This window comes from Miniopterus natalensis, chromosome 3 (assembly GCF_054644295.1).
Source record: "Miniopterus natalensis isolate mMinNat1 chromosome 3, mMinNat1.hap1, whole genome shotgun sequence".
Taxonomy (NCBI): Eukaryota; Metazoa; Chordata; class Mammalia; order Chiroptera; family Miniopteridae; genus Miniopterus; species Miniopterus natalensis.
Window position 1 is genome coordinate 37,767,786 of NC_142083.1, and position 11,385 is coordinate 37,779,170.

The 11,385-nt window shown below is 43.2% G+C and overlaps 1 pseudogene; it reads right to left on the bottom strand.

The window, feature by feature from the left end:
- Window positions 1–5,030: 5,030 nt before the first annotated feature.
- Window positions 5,031–5,646, bottom strand: LOC107531204 (methyltransferase HEMK2 pseudogene; annotated as a pseudogene).
- Window positions 5,647–11,385: the final 5,739 nt, after the last annotated feature.

Sequence of the window (11,385 nt, forward strand, 5' to 3'; positions counted from 1 at the left end):
GCACCTATAATGTGCCACACCCTTAACAAGGCCCTGAGGGTGCAAAGGTGATCAAAACCTGACAGGGCCCTGACTTTAACCAACAATTACTGCTCTTAGGGAGCCTACAGTTTACATGGGACACCAACACAAATGGAGTGATGACATCCATGTGTAAAGCTGCAGCTGGAACAAGAGCTGCGAGGCAGAGGAGCGAGATGCAGTGAGAATGTGTAAAGAGGGAACTGCCCAGGTTAGGGAGGTCAGGGGAGGCTTCCACGAGTCAGTGACAAAGAGGTAATATAAAGAAAGGGAGGGGAATGTATCCCAGTGGGAAGAACAGCATGGCAGAGCCAGCGACAGGAAGGGAGTGTGGCCCAACCTGGGAGGAAGCCGACCAGTGGCTGGAGGAGGCCTGGCCATGATAAGAACTGGGTCTCTCTGGTAGGGGCAGTAGGCGGCCTTTGAGTCACCAGCTTGGACTCCATTCTTGAAAAGTTGCTCAGGGCCAGCGGGGCCCCTACAGCCACCATCTGTGTCTGGTGCCCATGGAGTACCGGGAGCCAGGTCTTCACAGCATCGGCATCCCTGTAACTCGGCTGCAGTCATGGTGAGGGCTGAGTTGGGAATACAGAGCCAGGCCCTGGCAGCTTTCTGCCCTGACTACAAGCTCACTTCCTCTGGCCTCGTGCAGAACAGCAATCCCAGGAAGATGACGGCTCCCAGGCAGGGATGGTAATTACAGAATTTGTTTGGAACAGAAATTACCTGTATTTCTTTGCAGACAAATCAGCCCAGAATAAGAAGGATGTTTAGTGCACTCAGTTAACAGAATTCCACAGATGGTACCCTCTGTGACTGCCTTTTCTGCCAGATAATTCTCTGCTTGGGAAATGTAATTTCATGCAGTTTTCTGGTACAGAGCCCCCACTGGTATTCCATAGTATAAAGAAGTAGGATTATGGTGACTCACTTAGTAGCCTTGCTGCTTAAATAGTATTCACTAAACTTTGTTAACAATAAAGAATTACTATAGTGACTTTTCTGACTCACTAGATACAGTTTTCCTTCTGGTCTCAGATGCCATTTCCAATGTCATCTATGAAAACTCACTCCTCTGAAAGGCTTTGTGTGTGGGAGTAGGGGGGTGGGAGGTGTTATTTATTTATTTGTGGTTTATTTTTGCTTTTATGTCGATGTGTCTTTCAAGCTACCCCAAGTGAGTGATTCTGATGTGGGCACGCACAGTCCCTTTCCACAGACTCAATGATATAGAGTTGAGCCTCATCAAAATAATTTCTGAAAGACTGACACTTTTTTCCAGAATCATAAATTTTTAGATTTCAAAGTTGCAAGTATCACCTATATGTCTTCTAGATAATCCCTTTAATTCTAAAGAAGCGAAAACCAAAATCATCCCTGACTGAGGGGTCTGTGTTAGAGGACTCAGGACAGAACCAGACTTCCTGGTGCCTACCCTCCAGATCCCTCACATCTGACTGATAACTGTCCTTGACTAATCTGAGAGCTAAGAATTCAGGACTGATTATTCTCAAGAAGGTGACTTTTGCTATTAGCACCTAGCACTCCATTGTGTAGATGAACCATAGTTTATGCTGGCCAGTTGGGTAATTTTCAGTTCTTTTATGATTATAAACAACACTGAAATGAGTAATCTTTTACAAATTTCACTTTGTATCTGTGCAGTATATTTGTAGGATAGATTCCTAGAAATGTAATTACTGGGTCAAAGGATTGCCACTTGTCTTCTAACTTTGTTATGTCCTTCATTGTAAAGTTTTTATGTTAATTTTTTTTTTCTATTTAATGCTTTTAGATGTTGTCATGCCTTCCTTGGCAGAACCTATTCTAACCCTAAATTATAGAAGTATTCTTTTTTATTTTTCCACAAAGTGCTCATGGACACACACACACACACACACACACACACACACACACACACACACACACCTCTTTAATATGTATGGATTTCATATTGTCTGTGACGCAGGGATCTGATTATTTTCTCCCATAAAGATAACCTGTGATACTTTATGCCTCATTTATGGAACTTCTCACTTTATTTCTAATTCTGCCTGGAAAGATAAATTGGTGTCAAATATTAACTGTCCATATTAAACTTTGAGCTCCTGGATAGTAAATATTATGCCTTATTAATTTTTATATACCTGATAGCTTCTACCACAGTCCTGGCTAAAGACAGATGTTAAATGCTTCCTTGATGAATTCAACAGAAAGCATAGAATGGTGGCCAGATTTCTAATTTCAGGCATGATAGAGTGAGAGAAAATGGACTTATGTTGCCATTAGAGACAGTACAATTTGTGTTGGGATAAAGTTCTAAAACTCCAGTAATATGAGACAGTGGTATAAATGACAGGCAATGTATACAAGTAAATGGAAGTACCAATAATGTCTAAACAAAGTTTTACTAATATATGCAGTATTAGATAACCAATAAATTGGTAAGAACCTATTAACAAGTTTTTAAACAATTTGCTGGTTATTTAATATTACACACATTACTATAGAGAAGTAATTCCCAAATTTGACTGATTCTTAGAATTACCTTTAGAGCTTGTTGGAAATACAGATTCCCTGGAGATTCTGACTGAGCCATCCGGGAAGAGTCCCAGGAACCTGCATTTCCACCCGCCTCTCCAGCTGATTCTCATGTGGCTTCCTAGAGTCTGCCCTTTAAGAGCGTTTACACGTGAAACGAAGGCCTGGCTTCCCCAGCTCCAGGACCCCGGGTGCCACCTACTGCTGGGTAGACTTGGTTTAGACCCCCGGGAAGTGGGTCGCACGCAGCTTTCTGAGCAGGGCAGACACGTGTAAGAGGACTGCTCTTGGGAGATGAAGCTAACGGTTCTGTGCAGACAGGTTGAGGCCTGCGACCTGGGGGCAGGAGGCTAGTAGGAGGTAGCAGCCACCACGGTAGGCAGAGCTGGAGGGGGGCCTGGGGGAGGGTCAGAGGTGAGGCAGAGGGGGAGTCACGGCACTTGGTGACTGATCCGATGTGGAGGGTGAGGAAGAGGAGAGTGAAAGGGCTCCAGGTTCCACACCTGGGTGACTAGTCAATGGAGGCTTCATTTACAGAAAGAAGGGAGTGGGGAAGGACAGAGGGACGACGCCCCGCAGCCCCTCAGCGGTGCCCAGTGGCACTGCGCTCCGTTCTGGAGTCCCCCGCCCTTCTGAGTAAAAAGGGTGCGTGAATGTGTGGGGAAGAGGCAGGTAGCAGCTTCTAGTGCTTCCTCACCTTCAGCAAATTTTAAATAGGCCTTACAATCAAGAAAACCTGGTATTTTTGAAATGTAACTCTTGCCGCTTTATTTCTGTGTGCCAGAGGGTACTGAGCTGTCAGTTATATTTCCGTAACTGTGCAGCCATTCTAACCAGGGTGCAATGTTTAGGAAAAACTACAGCGGGAGGCATCTCCTTCTCCCTATCTCCCAATATTTTGTGCTGGGAAACCTCTTTGGAATAATCGTGAAGAGCGACGTAAGAGGTAGATCGGAGGGCAGCACCTAGCAGAGGCGATGAGGTGCGTTTTGCACGGGGTGTGGAGGCACTGGGAAGCCTCCGCGCGTCCCGGCCGTCGGCCAATGATCCCTAAGACAGGAACATTCCATGCTGACTTTATAGGACACCCGGGGCCTCTGGAACCTCACGGGCAGTGCCACGTCTCTTTCCCTCGGCCACTGTCTTCTCTAACCCTCACCAAGCACTAGGCATCCAGTCTCCTAAGCAGTTTGGGCGAGAGACAGGTTCTTCCATTTTGCTCGGCCTGAGGGGGTGTTTCCCTGATTTTAGTCACTCAGGTACCATCTTTATGGTTTTAGTTCTATCTATATTCACTCAGTATTTTTATAAGGTCTTACTCTGTTTCCTTAAATACACTTACTTTAAAAGAAAACTTGATATTACCTTAAGTGGGAAACTAGTGTTACACTATAAACGGAAAGTCAGGGATAAGCCCACATCAGAAAAACCCAGAATTCAATCATGCGCTCCTTGCTTAAAAGAACCAATGTCTCCCAAACACCTTCCCCAGCTGACAAAGTGCTGCCTCATCTCCTTCCCCACAAGGCCCTCTCTCTGCTTCACCCCTTCTAGTCCAGGCCCAAAGACCTTCGGTCGAGGCCCTAGACTTACCAAGCTCACCCTTCCTCTGTATTGGCATGACCAGGTTTTTTTCTCACTCCAATGTCAGCTTAAATGCCACCTCCTGAAGTGGTCAATGTCGGTGACCTGCCCAGAAACCTGTGGATATCTTTTACCAGCTCTTTTTCACCACTCCCTTTCCCCCTAAAAATCCTCCATGGCACCAACAGAATACTTTATATATAGTATTTTGCTCAAAAGATATTTTTTGAAAGTAAATTTTAAAATATGTTTAAATAAAAAACTTTTAAAAGTTATACAAGTCATACATTATCACTGCACAGATGATACCACAAAAGAGTGAAAACTCCTGCATTCCCACCTCGTCTCTTCTGAGACTTTTTTATACACATACAAACCTACCCTCTGCATTGGTTTTAAAATATATACATATAGGATAATACTGTTTTATAACTTCTTTTTTTTCACTCAAAAGTACATCATGAACCCCCTCTGGTTCAGTATATACAGGTGTGACTCATATTTAATGTCTGGATGTCACTCAGGTTCGTTGTCATGGATACATTGTAATTTATTTACCAATCCCTTTAACGATGGACAATTAGGTTGACTATCTTGTTTTGCTATTATAGGCAATGCTGAAATGAATATCCTTTCATATATGATACAAATATCTTTTATGCATAAAATGCAAATTATATATATTGTGTGTATTTACTTGTGCTTATGCAAATATTTCTGTGGGTTCAAACCCACCTTTTTCTATGTCACAAATGTCTGACAATTTTACTTGTTAACTGAGAAATGACTTCAGTTTCAAAATATGGTGACTACATTCAGTTTCAATATATATTCATATGTATTCAATGTAATATGTATTCCCATGTGTATTCAACACGATTACATTATTGAATGTAATACAGAGCACACACTGCGTATTGGGACCGAGAGGATCGTTGGCCTGCTCGCCTGGAACGTGCAGCCGTCCCTTGCAGACCTTGCATCTTCACTGTTTTTAAATTTCCTTCTGGGTTGTCTTCTTTAATGTAACTAAATAGAGGAACCCTCTTGGTGGAAGGAGAGCTGGGACCAGTGGGAAGAATCCGTGCATGACTTCACGACATCCCTGCCACCAGCCCAGCTGCCTCTGTCCCGTGACTCCTGCCTCTTCAGGTGGAGTCACTACACAGGGGGGATGAAACACCAGGCAGTCACCTTTTTCCTTCAATCTTGGTAGCGAGCCTTTGGCCAGACCTGTAGTTACAGGTTGTATGTGAACTTCGCTGGGCTACAAGCCCTGCCTTAGGGTTGATATCAGTGCACATGTATAAAGCTTGAGGACCTATCGTAGAGGCTAGGAATGAGGCTGGCACTCCAGACCTGGCCCTGCTTCAAGGCGTACTTCCTCTCCTGTGTGCTCGGCCACCACCCCCTCGAGAGCACCCAGAGCAGGAGCGGATCCTCCGCGGTCTCCAGCTCGCCCCCAAAGGCGCCACAGCCCACGTGCCCGTGCAGCAGCATGGGGAAATGGACGCCGCATCGTTCTCCGGTCAAAATGGAGTTACGACATCGAAGGGGAACATAGATAAGTGGGTGGACCAATACACTTGAAGAATTAAAAGTTATTAATTGATTTGAATAATTAATTCTTTAATTGATAATGCAGAACACTTGTTAGAATAGTTTTCAGGATAGCAGGGAGTCGTTTAAGGAAATGAAGGTACAACAGGAATATTTAAAGAATTGTAAGACTGCGCATTGTAACCAGAGAGGGCTGTCCTGGGTAATTCAGCACAGAGGAGGAAGGAAGATGTGCCTAACTGGGGACTAGCTCAAAGGAGATGTTTGGCAAAGACAAATTTAGAAAGAAACGTTTATTTCCTCTTACTATCTCTTAGGCAGACCTGTAAAGTATTACAGTTTTGTGTGCAAGGTGGCCCGAGCCTTGAGAAAACACAGAACACCACACCAGCATCTGGTTACCACACGTGGCAGGTCAGAAATGGCTGTGGATGTCACCGGAAGGGCCAGGGCGGCTGTTTCAGATGATGAAACTCTCCCTGTCCCTGGCCCCTCTGTGATTTGATTTCTGGTTCCCTGGACTGAGAAGAGCCTCCCGGGACGCAGGGCTGCGAATCACTTGGCTGCACGGCTTCCTGGCTGCCCTCCTCTCAGCTCATTGATTGGGCTGAGTGCTTAGCCTGACATTCCCACTGAGACAGCTGCGTGAGTCCCGCTCATCACTCCCCTGCTCTTTCAGACACAAGTGCACACACTCAGTTCTGATGGCTGCTCTCCAAGAGTCATGGCATCGATCTAACCCAGCGATTTCCAGCCTTTTCCATCTCATGGCACACATGAACTAATTACTAAAATCCTGCAGCACACCAAAAAATATATTTTTTGCTTATCTGACAAAAAAAAAATAGGTACAGTTTTGATTCACGCACACAGAATGGCTGTCATGTTGGCTGTTGTCATTTTCTTATTTGACAATCCAAGAGAAAAGAGGTCAGTGCCCCTGATGAAATAGTGAGGTATTGCATGTTCTAAAAATTCTTGCGGCACATGGTTGAAAATCATTGATCTAATCTACGGATCGAGATTTTCTGATTACCTTTCCATAGAAGACACTACTGTGTTGCAAGTTGTGGAAGCTGCTTTCTTTGTAGGAAACAGAAGTTGGACCAAGACACTAGCCCTGACTGAGGTACCATGTTATGGGGAGCCAGTGTCTCCTGGGTGCCTGCCACCCCTCCCCTGGCCTGCCCACTTGGGGTTTGGCTACTACCAAATGTGTGTGTGCTTACTGCAACACACTTACGGAAGCTCGGCACTGTAAGTGACGGGCAGAGGAGAGGAAGAGAGGCGGGACTGGGGGATTTTGCTCACTCATGGCCTCCACCAGCAGCCTCCAAATCTTCCTGAAATAAACATTCAATCTGTATGAATACTTGTTTCTTGCTATGTAAATGCAGCTTCAAAATCAATCCCTCCACATCTCTTCCAACCATAAGGCTGCCCCTAAACCCTTTCTGGGACAAAATTCTGAATCAGGGGACACACTGGCACTGCTCCCTATGAGGAGTCTTATGGGTCAGAGCAGTATGTTTGGCACCAGTGTATATACCAATATCTGTTTTTTCACTATTCCAGGCATAGAAAAGACTGCACTTCTCAGGCGCCTTAAAGCTGGACAGGGCGGAGTGACCACTTATGATGGCCAATGTAATGACATGCTTCATTCCCAGGCTGAGACAGTGAAATGCCCCGGAGTGATTCTGCAGGCCCTTTCTTGCCCCAGTGAGGCAATCATGGAGAAAGCCTTATGCTGGGATGGAAGACCCAAAAGACTGAAGCAGCCTGGACAGCTCAGCTACCACACAGAGGACAACTGCCCTGGAGAGCTGCCTGGACCCACAAAGGACTTTGCATGAGAGAGAAATAAACTTTTGTTACATTCAGCCTCTAAGATTTTGGGGATTGTTTGTTACTAAAGCATAACTTGGCCCATCCTTACTGTTCAATGGAGTGTTCATTTTCCTCTGATCCCATCCTTCTTCTCTTTCAGCCAAGTACTATCTTCCAAGCTAGATCTCTCCCTTCCAGTCCCCTTCAGACCAAGCTGGATGCCCCACCCAGGCCTTTCTTCCACAGGCAAACCATCCTTAGACCCTGCTCAGTGCAGAGTTCATGCTTAACCACTCAAACCTTCGGACACTGCAGACCCAAGAATCTTTCTCTCCTGCATTAGCCTAAGCAGGAAATTCTGCTGAAAACTCATCCAATTGTTTCATGAAACAAAAATATTTAAGCTCCCTGGAGAATTAGTTTTATTCCCCAGAGAAGGGGTAATATTTGACTCTCTTCACTGAATAAGTGTCTGTACCTGGCTACACTGTGAAATAGGTCAAGCCTGTTTTACTGGGTGAAGATAAGAACTACTCTCCCTTTTTCCTGACAACCCAGGGCTAAAAATGTTGGTGTAAAAACAATGGTTGTGGTTTCTTTTTCTGTAAAGTTGACACCTAAGTGCATGGAGGATCTGCCAGTGACCCAAACTTGTACTGCCAACCCTTTGCACAGAAACGGCCAAATAAAATGCCTCCATGGCCTAGAAGTCAGGCTTGCTGTCTGTGACCTGCTCCATCAGTCTGTCTGAAACTTTGCACTCCCAGGCCACAGCTGCTGGGAAGAATGGTACGAACTAGCTGGATCTTCACTCTCTCTAATTACCTCTGAGTTGAGCCTAAGATAAGCAAAACAATGGATCCTTAGATGTGCTTTCAGAAATCTAAGGAAGGTGACCTTTGAAGTTAGCGAAGTAGATGTCTCTTGGATGCTATGCCCACTTGCTATTTTAACTTAATTAGAAGGAAATAACAGAAAATCTCACTACAGGGGCTTAAACAATTAGCAGGTTAGCTAATGATTTCTCCTTGACTTAGTATGTTAGACCCACCCAGAAGGTGAGAAGTAGCCCTCAGAAAGCACCAGAATGTTATTCCCCCACCCTTGCCCTCGGGACACAGGAGTCAAAGAGGCCCCAGGGCAGAGGTAAAGCTGATCTGACCTTCTGTAGAGAACATTGTTTGTTGCCTTAGTGACTATTATGTTAGATACCCATCCAATATCCTGTGTCCCCATTCCCTTCCTTCTCCAATTCTTTTGGGGTAGCAATATGTTTGGTGATAAATCCTACCTAAACATAAGCCAATCATGACAATACTGCTTCCTGCTTTCTAGACTCACTTGCAGGTATGAATGGCCTCATGACCAATGAGATGTAAGGGTAAGTTTGCTAGGGGAAGTTCTGGGAAAATATTTTGCATTTGTAATGAAATGGACAAGCATGGCTGGCCAGGGCTAAAATAATTTTTTTTAAAAGCTTCTAGAAGAAAATTTGGAAACCTCTGTAACTTTAGGTTAACCCAAGATTTCTTACATAGAACACTAAAAGCAAAATCCATCAAATAAATAATTGATAAGTTGAATTTTAGCAAAATAAAAAACTTCTGCTTTTTTGAAAGGCATAGTTAAGAGAATGAACAGACAAGCCACCTCCTGGAAGGAAATATTTGGAAATAATGTATCTGATAAAAGGCATTTCCAGGATACATAAAGAATTGTCTAAACTTGATAATAGGAAAACAAACAACCCAATAAAGAAATGGCAAAATTTTGGACAAATACTTCACCAAGAAAATGTATGTAAATAAGCACATAAAGAAAAATCATTAGGAAACACCTATTAGAATAGCTAAAGTGACAAAAGGAAAAAATGGCCATACCAAGTGTGGACAGAAATGCAGAGACACTGGAACTCTTGACTGCTGGTGGGAATAGAAAACGGTGGAAGCAGGTTGGAAACAGTTTGGCAGTTTCCTTAAGAAAACAAAAACAAAAACAAAACATTCACTTATCATATACTCCAGCCATTCTAGTCCTAGGATATTTACCCAAGAGAAAAAGAAATATATGTCCATACAGAGAATTTTAAAAATTTATCTCTATTGTTGAAAGTATTACTGACATCCCCTTTTTCCCCACTGACCCTTCCACCCCGCATCTACCCTCCACCACACTGCTTGCTGTCTGTGTTCATGGGTTATGCATATGTGCATGTAAGTTCTTTGGTTACAAATGTTCATAGCAACTTTGGTTGTAATAGTCAAAAACCGGAAACAGCCCAAATCCCCTTCAATATGTAAATGTATAACCTGTGACATATCGATACAATGGAATACTACTTAGTAATAAAAAAGAATAAATTATTATTACATGCCACAGCATGGATGAATCTCAAAATAATTATAGTGAGTGGAAGAAGTCAGATGAAATGAGCATGTACTACTGATTCTATTTCTATAAAATTCTAGAAAATGCCAACTATAGTGACAGGAAGCAGATCAGTGGCTGCTTGAGGAAGGGGGAGAGAGCCGGGAGGGAGGGATTATAAAGGGTGATGCACATGTTCACTATCTTGAGTGTTGTGATGGTTTCATGCGTATGTACAAATGTCAAAATCCATCAAACTGTACACTTTAATTATTTGAAGTTTATTTGGTGTCAATTATACCTCTATAAATCTGTAAAAGATTTAAAAATGCTATCTTTTATTGAGCCATTTAACCAACAGGCTAGCTTTGTATCATCAAATACTTGATTATGAAAAAAAATCTAATAATTACACCATAGGAAGTCATTTCCCCCATATTTGCAGCTGGAAATAAAATGTACTGTTACCTCTATGCAATACCTTGGCTTACATAATAAAATCACAGAAAATTGAAGCTTGAAGGGACCTTGGGGATTAGCTGTTCAAAGTCTCCTCCACCTACCCATCACTTTTTCTTTTTTCTTTTTAACAGATGAAGAAACAGAAATTCAGAAGAGTGGAGGGACTTGCCCAGTCTGTTTGGAGATCCAGAACAAGAAACAGTGTCCTGAATCCCAGAGCAAGGCTCTTCCCAGTATGGCATACTGCAGTCTGCCATTTCAATTTTTAATTTTATTTCCTTAAAACAACGAAGAGAAAAAATGCAGAGTGGAATTTTATGCCTACAAGGGGAATTACCTAGAGGAGCCACTGTATGTTTTATAAATGAGGCAACAGAGCCTGTGGTACAGGAGAGAAAGGTGATATTTTCTCCTGGAGCCACAAAGCAAACATTAAACACTGGTGTCCTGGGGCAAGTACAGGAAAGTGATACCACTTGCCCTAAATAATTCTCAAATGTAGACTTATTTCCAGGAGTCCACCTCTGCCTCTTTCCACTGCCCCTGTGAGCACACATGCCTGGAATAGCATCAGACATTTCCATCCTGATGTTTCCAAGGGTATTTTGGAGTTAAAATTGAAGGGTAAAAATGCAGTCATTTCATGCTAGTTGACATGTTTTTAAATGGCACGTCTTTTTTTTGTGTGTGACTTAAAACTAAATTTATTTTAGGTTAGGCTTAGTCACGAAGAGCTGGAAGTTTATTTTATTCCATAAAGGTTCTCATCTTTGAGCAAAGGCCAAGCTGAAAATTCCACCTGAGGTAAGAGAAGAAAACGAATATTTCACCACTCCGTGGGTGCCTGAAAACCTCACTGACTCCACATGCCATCAATAGCCTATGTGTCAAACAAAAGTTAGGGATGTAGCTTTCACCTGTGTGGTTAAGTTTATTTTTCTGGAGCATGGCACAAACATGCATGCCTTACGAAACTTCGCAGGTGAAGGAGGCCATGGGTAAGTACAAAGTACTGGTTTG